Source organism: Eublepharis macularius, chromosome 4 (assembly GCF_028583425.1).
Source record: "Eublepharis macularius isolate TG4126 chromosome 4, MPM_Emac_v1.0, whole genome shotgun sequence".
NCBI lineage: Eukaryota > Metazoa > Chordata > Lepidosauria > Squamata > Eublepharidae > Eublepharis > Eublepharis macularius.
The window spans coordinates 68,394,322-68,409,839 of NC_072793.1; the positions used below are offsets into that span (position 1 = coordinate 68,394,322).

The window sequence follows — 15,518 nt, forward strand, 5'->3', positions numbered from 1 at the left end:
CGGAATGCTCTAGAGAAAGCTGAGAAAGTTGCAGCTGCTCGCCCCCAAAGATCATTGAGAGAAGGCTTGTGACTGGAGGAACAATTTGCAAAAGCAGGCTTTCTCTGACTTTTAAGGCAGCGATTCTAACAGTTCTAACAGAGAGGGAAGGACTTCACCAACATGTCAGCTTTCTCCAGAGCATCCCCCACCCCCCAGCAAGACGATTTGCCAAAGCTGCTGTTGCTGTAGGCTTTCTCCGTCTCTTCAGGCAGCCATTCTAACAGAGAGGGGAAGGAACAGAAGGAAAAGGGGTGTGGGAGAGGGACTTCAGTACCCAGAAAGACTTGCAAAAATGATCAAGTGCCGTTCACGTGTAAGATGTCACTTGTAGCGAGGCTCTGAGTGTTCTTCTTTGTGGATGAACACAGTCTAAGGGGCAAAAGAGAAGAAGTCTTGTTCAGTCAGGCAATCTGTGTGGAATCCTGAGAAAGACTTTGGTGGCAGCAAAAACCTTTTGTGAGCACTCAAGAAGTCAGGGAGTCAGCAATTTATAGGCCATATACAAAGGGGACAAAATGGCACAGGCAGTGTTAGCCATGGGCTTCAAACTGCAAAAGGGAAGGTGTTCTCAAAGTAAAAAAGCCTGGGTAAAGCAGAGACACCTGAAACTCCATGAGTGGAGGGAGGGGCGTTGGTTGTGTGACCAGGTCCTTCCTGTTTATAGTACTATAAGGAGGAGGTGTAATAAATGTCCAAGGCAAGTTAAACAAAAACACTACATATACCATAAAAGAGTTTCCCTCCACACAAATATCAAAGCTCTACAGTCAGGGATGAGTCCTGAAATCATTAACGATGTTTTTGTAATACTTGCTTCCTTCAAAATTATACCATTAGATGGAAATGGGGGCTAAGAAAGCAGCAGAGCTTTCTAATATTACAGACCAGCTAACCCGCATCAAATGGGAAGAGGTTGGAGACTTCAAGCCAAGATGCATTTCCAATTTATAGCTTTTAATTCTGACTTCTTCCAAACTCACAATTGCAAACATCTCCAAACTCTGATGAGTTCTTTAACGGAGCAATCAAAAGGATCATTTTACCAATTAGCACTTAATGAGGAAACAAAAGTTGATCATCAGGAGTCATTAGCCAAGCAATGGTCAGCTAGTGTCTGCTGCAATAGGAAGGAATAAGAAAAGTGTGCCTCTGCCTATGTGCAGAGTTCCTTTCTCTTTATCTGAGTTGCCACAGTCAGTCACTGGAGGTATGGGATTAAGGATCAAGAGCCTTCATATCTAAAGGGATAGCTTCTAGTCTAGTTTGCCCTTCCTCTTGCTTCTCATCTTGTCCAAGGGGATCAATGTATCCTGTGCAAGCTGTCATTTGTCTTGAAACAAACCTTCTATTCCATTCTTGTCCATGAGGAGAGATGATAGAAGACATGATTCATTACACCTAACAAAACCTTCCCTTGAACATTTACCTCCCCGCACCCCAAATTCAGGCAGTTTAACACTCCGAAGAGCTCTCCATACATATGAAGGAGACAGGCTAGACAGAATTCTTGTCCTTTCATCTGGGCTTAGGGCCAGCTCTAAAATATCTTTTGAATTAAGTCCAAAAGCAAGGTCGCAAGACAGCAGGCAAAAAAAAAATCTAGAAAAGAGCCAATTATTGCTCTTATTTCCTTAGCATATTCAATGTGGTTGTTGATGCAGTGACCTGAGCTTTCACAACGCTTTATTCCCCTCAAGCTTCTGCAGCATCCTGCAAACCTTGGTAAGTGATACTGAATTCTGACTGGGGCTGGTACTCCAAACTGAATGGGAAATGCTACTTTAACCTAAAAAGTTTTAAATAACAATATTTTTCCTGTGTATTTTTAGAGCCTTCATCTCCACAGCAAAAAGGTATAGGATAGAAATGATACCATTCTAAGAAATCATATCCCCATGAGAAAAAGAATTCCTGTTGGAAATATGTTCCTTACTTCAGCCGATCTATTTCAGTTATCACTCTCTAGAATGTGACATTTATAGGAACCGGTCTGCTCAAAACTTCCACAGAACTGAACGCAGTTTCATATGTTTACAGCCAGTCACCATTAAAGTCTTTCAAACTCTGAAGCATCCTTCTGATTATTTTCCTCTTAGCATTTTTCAGTCTCAGAATGGCTTCTCCATTTGTTCTCCCCTCTTCTCTCCCAAGTGATCTGCAAAATGCTTTTGGTTTTTAAAGATCCCAGTACGGTTCACAGATTCAGCTTGGGTGTGTTTGGCAAAAAGGATAATAATTTTAGACTTCTTTCTAATCCTTGTGCGTCAAACTTTAAGGCAGACTTCCTCCAGCAAATCAGAAAAATTAATCTTTATAAGGCAATATTTCTGGTTCATATTGGATTATTTGATACCAGATGGAATTTGACTTAATTACACTGTCTGAGCAATGAGAACATGGAACTAAATGAGGACTCCTTCCGTGCTAGTTTTAAAGGCTTGGTGAGAAATGATCTTTAGATGTGTTTCAAAGGTTTCGCCTGCCTTCATTTATTTCCTCAATTGGATTATGATGAGAATTGAGTTTGGCAGAGGGGAGGGATTGTTTGTGATTGCTATGTCCTCCACAAGATGAAAAGTGATTCCTTCTGAAGTATTTCTCATTTCCAAAGAGATTCACAAAATAAAAGACATTTGGAGAACTATGGTGAGATGTGTCGGGTAAGCTGTAAACCCTTTTGGCCTCAGTCAGAGGGAAGTATGTTACTTGCACTCACTTTCTTCTCTACATGACTCCCTCTCTGACAAGAATGAGCTACTAAACACCTTTGTTGCTAGCAGGCTTGCCATTTGTCTGCTCATGGAGGGCAACCCCTCACCCTCAGCCCCAATCCTCTGGCCTTGAGAAATTGAGGAAGGGGACAACAATGGCTGAAAAATGCCCCCCCCCCCAATAGTGACATTCTAGGTACCTCCCTAGGTATTAATGGTTTTATAGAAATTAGGAGAAAATCCTAGACCATTGCCCAGAAGTAAAATCACACCATTCCCAAACTTCTCCTTCCCCAGGCACTGCCCTCAAAATCGCCTGACATTTCCTGAGGCAGTGCTAGCAGCTCTATTGCCTAGCCTCCCTCCCTCTTCTGTCTTTTCTAGCTATGCTCACTTCCTGACTCTTTTGCCTCCCTGATAAGTAGGCCTTATTGTTTACTAGGAGGTTATTGTTTACTAGGAGAACCTGGTCCTTCTGAGAGTGGTTTTAGGGGGCAAAATGGGCAAATTAACCCAGCACATCACAAGGCTTAAAGATTCTTAAAGATTGGGAGAGCGAACGTTATCCCAATCTTTAAGAAAGGGAGGAAGGATGACCGGGAAACTACAGGCCAGTCAGTCTGACTTCTGTTGCTGGGAAGATATTAGAACAGATTTTAAAGGGATCAATCTGTAAGCATCTGAAGGACCGCTCAGTGATCCAGGGAAATCAGCATGGTTTTGTTCCTAACAGATCTTGCCGGACCAACCTGGTTTCCTTCTTTGATTGAGTGACCAGCTTACTGGATCGGGGGAACTCTGTTGACGTGATTTATCTGGATTTCAGTAAAGCTTTTAATAAGGTCCCCCATGACATTCTGATGGGCAAACTGGAAGACTGTGGACTGGACTATAGGACAGTTTGGTGGATAGGGAACTGGTTAGAGGACCACACCCAAACAGTGGTGGTCAAAGGTGTTTCATCAGATTGGAGGGAGGTGTCCAGTGGGGTGCCGCAGGGCTTGGTTTTGGGCCCAGTACTTTTCAATATTTTTATTAATGATCTGGATGAAGGAGTGGAAGGGCTGCTCATTAAATTTGCTGATGATACCAAATTGGGAGGAGTAGCAAACACCCAAGAAGATAGAATTAAAATTCTACAAGATCTGAATACTCTGGAGAAGTGGGCAGCTGTGAATAGGATGCAATTCAACAAAGACAAGTGCACAGTATTACATCTGGGCCACAAAAATGGGAAGCACAAATACTGGATGGAGGATACACTTCTGGGCAGTAGTATATGTGAAAGGGATCTTGGGGTAAGAGTGGACTGTAAACTAAATATGAGCAGTCAGTGTGATGCGGTGGCAAAAAAGGTTGTATCAAAAGGGCCATTGCATCGAAATCGCAGGTCATAGTCCCTCTCTATACTGCCCTGGTCAGGCCACACGTGGAGTACTGTGTGCAGTTCTGGAGGCTTCACTTCAAAAAGGATGTGGACAAAATCGAGAGGATGCAGAAGAGAACGACAAGGATGATCAAGGGTCTGGAGACTGAGTTCTACGAGGAAAGGCTGAGGGCCTTGGGAATGTTTAGTTTGGAGAAGAGGAGATTGAGGGGGGGACATGATTGCTCTCTTTAAATATTTGAAAGGCTGTCATTTGGAGGAGGGCAAGGAGCTGTTCCAGTTGGCAGCAGAGGGTAGGACCCGAAGCAACGGGCTTAAATTACAAGCACAAAGGTACCGGCTGGATATTAGGAAAACTTTTTCACGGTCAGAGTAGTTCAAAAGTGGAATCAGCTGCCTAGGGAGGTGGTGAGCTCCCCCTCACTGGCAGTTTTCAGGAAGAGGCTGGATGAATATTTGTCAGAGATGCTTTAGGATGATCCTGCACTGGGCAGGGGGTTATTTGCCTATTTAGTTATTTATCTCATTTATCTCATTCTTCCCTTGTGTGGACCCAAAGTTTCTTATAACATTCTCCCTTTCTCCAGTTTATCATCACAGGTAGGTAAAGTGTTACTGACAGTAACAGGTCTAGCCTGGCCCCATAACCAGATAGGCCACAAAGGGCCTAGAGGCATAGAATAAAACAACCTTGAAGAGGGGCATAAAACAATAGAGTTACACAGTTGTATTGCCATGTATAGATTAGAAGAGCCATCTAACTAATACCAGCGCATACAATGTACCAAGGCCCAGGTGCAGGGACTATCTGAGAATGGTAGGAATGTATAATTTCATAGAGACTGGCAACATTATTTGAGAATATGATATTGGTGGAGGGCCAAAAGATATCAGATGTATGAGAAACTTATAATCATTAATTCTACATAGGCTTTGTTAATACAAAAAGTAGCAAGAATGAACTAGATATTGTTATATGTTTCAAGAAGATGGTTCAAATATGGATTATCTTATTTGGTTTATGAAATCATATAGATAATAAGTTAACCAAGAATTTGAGGGCCAAGCTTCAAGTGACGAATGACACTTGAACAGCAAGTGAACAGATTCACATGTATTTCTCCCTGTTCACAACCTGTTGACCTCCCTGTGATCAAGTGGAGCGCAAGTGGAGCACAAGTGAACAGGGAGGAATACATGTGAGTCTGTTCACTTGCCGTCCAAGTGTCATTCGTCACTTGTAGCTTGGCCCATAGTGTCTGAAGCAGCTATTGTTAAGAAAAGGTTCTGAAACCCTATAAATATGATAAGCTAAACTAATCTCAAGCTTCTTCTTTGGAGAGATTCTTAGCCTGTGACTTTCGTATCTTTGGATAAGATATTTTTTTGGACTAATGCAATTGCTCTCCTTTGATCCACGTAGTTATAATGGATATAATTGATTGAATTGATATAAAGAATACTGAATAATTATTTTGTAATAACAAAGGCTTATAATGGAAGCAGAGACTCCATAATTGTATTATTTGTGTACTCTACTCAATAACAAACCTAAGATGTTATCTGTGGTGTACCTCTTGCCAAGAGTTAGATGATTTGATACAGGAAAGCTAACTAGACACTCAAGGCTCTTAACTGGTTGCCTATATCTGAATCAGGCCTGCCCATGGCCATCCAGAACAAAATGTTTGCCAGTCTCAGGCCCTTCAAATGAAAATGTGTTGGATAGCTGAGATTCTCAATCCTCAATGTGACCATTCTATATTCCATCCAATCTTTACAAGTCAGTCAGTCAAGCAAGCCTTTATTGGCATATATAAAATATAAAATTTTAAATACAGAGACTCCATACAAAATGAGATTAAAATACAGATAATCTTTACAAGTAACTATTCCTAGTCCCTGCCACCATTGCTTCACGTGGCTCTCACTTCTTCCTTCCCTTTTGCTCCTGACTGGGCTTGATAACTTGTTCTTCCTTCATTCCTCCTGGCCTATAACATTCAGGTAACTCCAGATTTGGATTTCAATCCTGTTCAAAGACTACTAAAGGAGAGCCGGTGTGGTATAATGGTTAGAGTGTTTGACTAGGATATGGGAGACCAGGGTTCAAATCCCAACTCTGCCATGGAAGTTCACTAGGTGCCCTTAGGCCAGTGACATAAATACTCTCAGCCTAACTGGGTTGTTGTAAGGATAAAATGGAGAAGGGGAGAACGTTGTAAGCCAAAATAGAGGAGGGAATGATATAAACTGTTTTGGGTCTCCATAGATAAGAATGGTAGGCATAAATCCCTCCTACCTGCCCAATGTTTTATTTATTGTTTTTAGCTTTGTATGCCCTATGGATACAAAAAAAGGTTCTTTGGTTATTTTTGGAGCAAGACAAAGAACAGGGAAGTGGTAGGCCTGCTGCAAGGATGAAAGAGGGTAGAGCTGCTCAACTTCTACTTTGGCTTGGTCTTCACTTGCAAGGGAAACTGCTCAACCTGGCAAAAAGAGAACACGTGATGAAGGGAGGGAGTTGCATCCTAGGATACGCATAGGGGTGGTACATAAACACCTAGCTTGTTTAAATGAAATCAAGTCCTCAGAGCCAAATGAATTGCATCCTAGGGTACTAAAGGAACTTGCTGATGTAATTTCAGCACTTCTGTCTATACTTTTTGAGACTTCTTGGAGAACAGGCAAGATACCAGAAGATTGAAGGCAAGCAAATGCTGTCTCCGTCTTCAATAAGAGCAAAAAAGAGGATCCAGGTAACTACGGACCGGTCAGTTTGGCATCCATACCTGGAAATATTTTTGAATAAATCATGAAACAGTCAGTCCTTGAACATTTATAAAAGAAATCTGTGATTACTAAGAACCAGCATGGATTCTTCAAAAACAAGTCATGTCAGACTAACCTTATCTCCTTTTTTGATAGAGTTACTACTTTGTTTTATCAAGAGAATGTGGACATAGTTTATCTTGATTCCAGTAAGGCTTTTGATGAGTTTCCGCATGCTACTCTTGTTGACAAGTCAGTAAAATGAGGTTTGGATGCTACTACTGTCAGGTGGATTTGTAACTGACTGACAGATCATATACAAAGAGTGCTTGTAAATGGTTCCTCCTGATCCTCTTGGAAAGGAGTGACAAGCAGATTGACTCAGGGATCTGTCCTGGGCCCTGTATATCTCAACATCTTTATAAATGCCTTGAATGAAAGAATAGAGAGAGTGCTCATTAAATTTACAGCCAATACTAACTTGGAAGGGGTAGCTAATACAGTAAAATCAAGATCCAGAATAATCTTGACAGGGTGGAAAACTGGACTAAAACTAACAAAATTAATTTCAACAGAAAAATGTAAAGTTTTGCATTTAGGTAGAAAAAATCAAATGCATAATTATAGAATGAGTGATATTTGTCTTGGTACACAGTAGTATATGTGAAAAGGATCTAGAGGTCTTAGTAGATCATACACTGACCATGAGTCCTACCATATAATATACTCACTGCATCACCTTGAAGATTCTCAGTGCCTACTTGGAATCCTTTTGATCCTAACATGTAGCTAAGAAAGAGTGGCAGTGGCTGTGTCTCTGTTTTCTCATGCTTATCTTGATGTGGAGGATTATCTCCTACTGACCTTCTACTATGGCTTATCTTTCACAGGTAAAACCTAACAGCTAAGATCTCAAGATTATTCTTCAAGATTATTTATGTATTCAAAATATTTATATGCCACCTTTCTATTGAGTCTGGCATGGTATACAGCTCATCAAAATATAAAATTACAACTTAATATTAGAGTCCAAATTAAGAATCAACCAGCACCAATAAAACAATAACACAACAAAGCAAAAGAGTAGGTATAAATCAGATAAATCATAAAACCTCAAAGTAGCAAATAAAAACCAATCAAACAGAGGTACAAATTCATTAAAAGTCATTTGAAACAGAAAAGTTTTCACCTGGTACCCAAAAACATCCGGAGGAGACACCAGGTGCAGGGAAAGGTGGAAGGAATTCCAAAGCTGGAGGCAATCACTGCCAAGCTCTTGACTTGGATCCAGTGCAGCATTTCCATGGGTGTAAGGATTTCTGCCCGTGGAATGTGATTTTGTCACCTCCCCACTCCTGGTACAAGCTGAAATGCCACTTGAAATGCTGTTCACAAGGATCCTCTATCCCCCAGAAGCGACAATTTAGGGGGGATTTGTGGCTGCAGCAGGAGACAGCAGGCTACAAAGTTGTGCTTCTAAGGTGGAAATCCTTCTGTGCACAAAAATGCTGTGCTGGACCTAGGCCTCCATCTCTTACAGGCACCCACCTAACCTCCAAAGGTGGGAGAATACAATGAAGGACCTGTGAAACTGAACAGTGTCTGGGCAGACATATATGGAAGTATGTGGTCCTTCAAGTACCCAGGTTCCAAGCCATAGGTTAGAAACAACACCTTTAATTGGGACCATTAATGAACAGGCAGCCCGTGCAAATCTTTAAGAAGTGACATTATAGGCTGCCTATAGTCCATTGCATCTTTTGCTCTTGCTGCTGAATTCTGGACTAATTAAAGTGGTAGAACCATCATCCAGGGAAGCTTCATGTAGAGTACTTGAGAGCTGGTGTAGCATAGTGGTTAAGTAGTCGGGTTATGATGCAGCACTTTGCTGGTTCAAATCTCACTACTGCCATGAATTCACCAGGTGGCCTTGGGTAAGCCACTTCTCTCAGCTCCAGCTCCCCAGCTGCATTGTGAGGATAATAACACTGGGATAATAACAATGACTTTGTTCACTGCTCTAAGTGGGCACTAATCTGTCCAGAAGAGTGGTATAAAAATGAACTGGTGCTGCTGCTGTTGTTGTTAGCCTAACCTGGAGTTAACCAGAGCATGGATCACCATAATTAGTTCTTGCTTATTGACATAGCTGGTGCTGTGTATCATCAAGTTGCAACTGATCTATGGCAACACCAGCAAGGGGTTTTCAAGGCAAGTGAGAAGCAGAAGTGATTTACTTTTCTCAGCAGAGTCTTCTTTGGTGGTTTTCCATCCAAGTTCCAATCCTGCTTAGTTTCCAAGATCTAATAAGATCTTGGAAACTATACCATGTTGCTTTCCTTCAAAGGTGCTATGTACCATAGATGAAATCTAACTAGACCCAGATCTAAGCATCCCCCAGGCTGCAAATCTGTTCGGAGGAGTGAAATACCACCCAGAATAGGCCAACTCCCATTTCCATGGTGATTATCAGACCTGACAAATAGTTCTTTGGTTTTCCCTAGAATGAACTTCATAATGATCCATCAAATCATCTGATCTAACATCCTTTTGACACAAATAGTTCATGCAAATGCCGTTCTCCTATTGCTTCAATTGGCACTGAACTGTATGTCTTTCCAGGGCCTGTTTGCTCAGCAATCTTCTGAATGATAACCACTGCTTCTGATTCTTTGTCTTATTGTTGCTGCCTAATTTTTTTATTTCTCCAATTTAATTTTGTTAAAACCTACACTGCTGCTATGTTTATAACTGTGCTGGTTCTTTTTATTTGTTTTAATTGCTGCTACCAGATAGCTAAGTCTGTATTTAACTATTTTTAATATTTTGTTGTTAGCACCACAAAAAAGAGGGAGAAAATACAAAACAGGGATAATTAAGTGCACCATTTCAAAAACTGCGAAAGAAAAATCATCATTAAATAACTTATCATTCCATAACATTATAAACAAAGCCAATCTTTCCATAAACTTATCAGCCTTTGTATCTTCTTGATTTGTAATTTTTTTTTGATATGTCAGCATAAAAAAGGTAAAGGTAGTCCCCTATGCAAGCACTGAGTCATTACTGACCCATGGGGGGACGTCGTATCATGACGTTTTCTTGGCAAACTTTTTACGGGGTGGTTTGCCATTGCCTTCCCCAGTCATCTACACTTTACCCCCAGGAAACTGGGTGCTCATTTTACCAACCTCAGAAGGATGGAATGCTGGGTCAACCTTGAGCTGGCTAGCTGAACCCAGCTTCCGCCAGGATCTAACTCAGGTCGTAAGTAGACATGGACATGAACAGCATTACGAACAGAAAAAAACAAAGAACAGCCTAATCTGCTGTTCTCAAACAAGCTGCTCATGAGGCCCCATCCTAAACGAACAGGTGGTCATTAAAAGCCTCGTTCGTTGCCTTCCGCAGCCGTTAAGCAAGCCAGACGGTCTGGCACCTGCTGCAATCAATCCCCTTGGCAACCAGAGGCAAGGAGGGACTGAACTCTGTCTTTACTCCTTCTGGCTTTCCTTCTGGCTTTAACCCTTCAAAGTACTTCCAGCAGAGAGTCCCGTTTCTGCCACTGTGAAGAGAAAATGACAGCCAACGGGGAGACCCGTGGATCATGCCTTTCCCGGGGTGCAATCTCTCTGAAACTTGGGGAGGTCTTCAGAGGACAATGAGGACTATGTCCCCCTGCAAATTTGGTGGGTATTGGACATTGGGAAGGTCAGTTTGTGGGGTGTTTAAAGGGCCCTGCCCCTTGCACGTGGCAGGAAAGGGCCTTTAAACTATCAGCTGGCAGCTGATAGTTTAAAGGGATCTTTAAAGGGCCAGGTAAGTGGGTTTGAGGGGAGGAGGGCTAAGTGGGGGGTTGGGGTTGGGGGTAGGTTCTGGCCCCCACAAACAATGAACAATGAACATGTCTGGGAACAGTTCATGTTCGTCCATGTTCGTTGTTCGTTGTTTGTGGATGGCACTGAATGACGAACTGGGTGTTTGGGGTTTTTTTCCCGTTCATGCCCATGTCTAGTCATGAGCAGAGCTTGGGCTGCAGTACTGCAGCTTACCACTCTGTGCCACGGGGCTCTACCATGTCAGCACAGACACAAGATTAATCTTCCATACCCTTACAATCCACTCATTAATATGGGGACCACCAAGGATCAATGTTACGCCTTGTCTTGCAGCAACTAATAAGCTCCTGACAAGCAGCTCTCTATCTGTGGCAGGTACGCCATCTTTAACATAACATAATAAAGTAACTACAGGATCAAAATGATAAATCATGGCCTGTTGATTCTAAAAAGTATATATTGAATAAATATTTCCCATAATTTGTTTTGGAATTCCAAAGCAGCTTCCTTCCTGGTAGGGGTTTTGTGTTGACCACAAAATATCCTAATTCTCTCTCTTTAGGTACCTTTCCACTCAACTTGTAGTTTAGCATTTGAGTGCTAAACTAGCCATGAATGCTCCTGTCACTCACTGTGACTGTTACCTGTCACTTTTCTCTCATGCTGGGGTTACCAGCTCTGGGTTGGGAAATTCCTGGAGATTTTGGGGGTGGAGCCTGAGGAAGGTGATGTTTTAGGAGGGGAGGAACTCCAGCACAGTCAACCTTCCAAGGCAGCCATTTTCTCTAGAGGAACTGATCTCAGTTGCCTGTTGCCTGAAGAACAGCTGTAATTCTGGGAGCTTTCCAACCACCACCTGAAGGTTGGCAACCCTTCTCTCATCTAGGTTCACTTTCTGTAAAAATGCCTGAGGAGAAAAAAAGCAGATCCTCCAACCAATGTACTCTGTCTGTTTGTAAAATAACTCACCCTTCTAGGGTTGCCAACTCCACATTGAGAAATTTTGGAGATTCGAGGGGAGGAGCTTGGGAAGGGTGGGGTTTGGGGGTGGAAATGACCTCAGCAGCATCATAGAGTCCACCCTCCAAAGCAGCCATTTCTCCAGGGGAACTGATCTCTGTTACCTGGAGATCGGTTGTAATTCCAGGAGGTCTCCAGTTTCCACCTGGAAGCTGGCAAACCAACACCCTTCCAGTTTGTAAGTGATTGGGTAAACTGGCATCTAAAGAGCCAGTCTGCTGCAATCCTGTCTAATTTTGCCCTAAGGCTGTACTTAGAACAAATTCCCCACCCCCAATACATAAAACAGGGAAATTATTCATTTTCTACTTGCAGGGTTTTTCTATGATCCCACTCTAGCACAGTCCACCCTTTCCACTGGAGCCTCAAAATAAATTCAGATCTCTCCGGCTAAGTGGTCCTTCCAGTTTAATCATCTGTCTAGAGGGAATCCATTAGGACATGATTTACTTAAGAGCTGTGCTGCTGATGCAGTGCCTGCTGCCTGCCAGTTAGCAGAGCAGACGAGCCTGCTGTTCTTATTTACCGGCCTCACTGTCTGTCAGACGATTGTCTCGGGTCTCTTTTCTTCCTGGTCTGTGTCAACTCCTGGTTTTAGACTGAGGGGGGAGGGGGGTTCTCTTCCACCTCCGTATAAAAAAGGCAGCAGGAAGGAGCCCTGCAGCCAGTAAGACAACACAACCAATCGACAACAGAGCTTTGCTTCTCTGGTAGCATTCTGGACACGGTTTTGGAAGCTTTCCATCAACCTGCTATGCGTGTTGTGGCCTGTCACCTCAGTACTAGCACTGCTGTAAAAGAAGGAAGAGGAAAAATTCACATCACAGAGGGAAAAATACAGGCAGCATCCAAGTGAAACGAGACAGGAATCTAGAAGGAGACAAAACCTGCAGCAGTGTTGGCACATCTCCCTCCCACTGCTAAGCCTGAAGAACTTGCCTTCCTGACACAGACAGCAAAAGCTCCAACACCGTCAGCTGACGACTGTGTGTCAGGTAAGGGAATAGGATGAAATACCGATCCTAGAGAAGGCACCTGGCCAAGGAAATATGTACTAGAGGAACAGATGAGGGAAATGGCAACTGCAATAGGTGATGTAGTTCATGTATGATCTACAGGCTCTTACAGATATTTGAAAATGCCAGGAACAACATTCTGTAGCTGTATTGGGTGACTTGGGTTTGTAGTCAAGTAGACTTCTCAACTTTTTGGTACATGCATATCATGTAACATAAAAACTATATTCATATATGGAAATGGTGCATCTTCTGGGGTTGCCAGCTATCTGGAGAAAAAGTATCCAGGTTATTTAACTCTGTGCCATGAAAAGTTGCCCATTTCCACACATTAAGTCTCTATTACAAGGGCAGGACAATTTTCTCCAGGACTGTTGGCAACCCCTAGACACCATAAGAATCAAGAAATGAGAGTTCAGGAGGGAAAAGACTCCTCACACATGCACATAGACACACCTTCAGCTGTTGCAATGGAAAAGCCTATAAGTGGATATGGATAAGTTTGTGGCAAAGTTCTGAACTGAAAGTCTTAATGGATAAGTTTTGTTTAGATGATCAGTGTCTAATTACATCACAAAATTATTGCTAAGTCTTGTGATTAGGTGGTGATTCTTGTGGCTTTGTAGCTTAAGGAATGGCTTATTGGGGTGAACCAATTCAATGTTAGACCTTACAGGTACATAAGATGCATCATGAACCCCTTCTCTCTGCATGTGGCATGTCATAATATGATTGATATGGGCAAAGAGCAATTTCATACATGATACTGCTCAAGATTATTTTTATGTGATTTATTACCAAAAAAAGGCAATAAAAAGCAAAATTGGTAACATTGCTAGTAGACACAGTCCTTTTATTGTGTAGGAAATGGAATATCATCTTTCTCCAGTTCTGGATATGGCTAAATTTTGTATTCTTCCAAGCAGACAAAATTGCAAGGGAAATTATGCATCTTTTAATTAAAAACAAAGTAAAACAAGAGTTATTTTTCTGTGACTTTTTGCCTAGGGCACCACCTAAAATTAATCTCCATCTTTCTTAATACCACCTTTTCCTTTAATTTTCTTTCTGTACCTTACAAGGGACCAATTCATTTCAATTAGTGTTGAAGACAGATTTGAATAACTAGTCACAGATCTGAATAACTATTTTCAAAGAGAGAACAATCAAGTAGTGCCAAGATTTTCTTTGCATCCAACATAAGCTAATCTAATTAAGTATGCTTCATTTTAAGGCTATTATAATCTGTAGATTTCATCTTTTCATCATGCCTAGCAACATATCTCATCTACTACTCACTGTCATGCTTAAAACCCAGCCCCAAAAGACTTCTGGTGGATTCACAAGCTTGCTTGACACTTTGTGATTTTTCAGTTGATCGTAATATAAGTGTGAGAAGTAGATTTAATGAAGAATATTTTATATACCTTTATGTGCCTTTATTACTGCCATGCAATATTATTCTCAGGAGCTAATGTAGCATTTGTAACGCAACTTGCAAGAAAATGAGACTTGAAACAAAAGGATCAAAGCAGAATGTATGATATGTATGTTAATCACTGTGAAGACTAAAGACCAGTCACTGGCCGTCCTCACACGGGCATCTCTTCCATTAAATTTACAGCATATAGCGTCCTACCTGTTATCGGCACAGTAACGTTTCTTTGGGTCACTTAATGGCTCTTCACGCCACCAGCTGTCCACACTGAAGCACTCTGTTCTGTTCTCTCTAACCGCGCAGAAGCAGCTCCTCCCCCCCTTTTTTTATTATTCTGGCGTTTAATTCCGCTATAACGGAATAACAGCATATAAACATTCTGTTAGAGCAAAACATTACGGCCCTTTTGTTTTTCCAACTCTGAAATTATATAAATAGCCCTTTGCCCGCAGAAAACTCCCTGTCTGACGTGATCCCCATCGCTGAAGACTCTGCCATGGCGATTGAGTCATTTTTACTTCAGCAGAAAGTTTGCATTGTGTTATGTTATGGCGTTATAAGGACATAATAAAATTAAAAAAGGGGAGTCGCAGGAAGAAATGGATTCTGGGATTGAAGGGAGGGTATAGGGCGTTGCGAGGCGAAATACATCGATGTGAGGCATTCACACCGAGGCACAAAATAGCGCGACTATCAAGCACAAAGCAGAAGAGAGAAAATCGCTACAGTGTTGGAATGTGGGTGTTTGCCGGGAAATAGTGCCATTTTAGTGCTAAATAAAAGCCTGTGTGATGACGGCCACTGTGAAGCTTGCTATAAGGTAGTTGCACCTGCAGGACCCCTGTTCATGACTTGATCATAAACTTCTTAGTAAAGCTGCTTTATGTAGCAATAGAGAAAGGGGACAGAAAATGTGTTGCTGAAAGAAGGAAGCTAGCTGCGAGTTAATTAGATTAAGCTGTACCTTTCAAGGCTGAGAAGAAGCCCCAGAGAAAGGGGAATGGGTGCTAAATGTAACAGCAAGCACATTCCTCAGGAAGGGAGAGTGATCCCCTCCCATGGAACCCAGCATACAAGGTTGCCAGAAGCAACATCGGGGAGCCCTTGGTAAAATGTTACATAAGCTAGAGAAGGGGGCAAAGTGAAAAGCCTATGAAAGAGATGTGTGGGAAAGGAAGAGAAATGTTCCTCCTACAGATAGACCAAGGACAGATGAGATACGCAATGGCAATTGGGAAATATTGTAATTATGCTGTTGACCAAAGATGTTTCTTCCAATAAGCATACCCCTGG

General features: G+C 42.0%; 1 protein-coding gene across 4 annotated transcripts in view; it reads left to right on the plus strand.

Moving 5' to 3' along the window:
• The first annotated feature begins 1,701 nt into the window (after nucleotides 1-1,701).
• Nucleotides 1,702-15,518, plus strand: part of FGF1 (fibroblast growth factor 1) — a 66,694-nt gene continuing 52,877 nt past the window's right edge. For 3 of the 4 annotated variants that reach the window (XM_054977421.1, XM_054977424.1, XM_054977425.1), the window contains exon 1: nucleotides 12,454-12,766. The gene's annotated coding sequence lies outside the window, so the exon portion shown is untranslated. Of the gene's footprint in view, nucleotides 1,765-12,453; nucleotides 12,767-15,518 lie in introns of those variants that run through there. The other variant, XM_054977422.1, reaches the window with a different exon arrangement.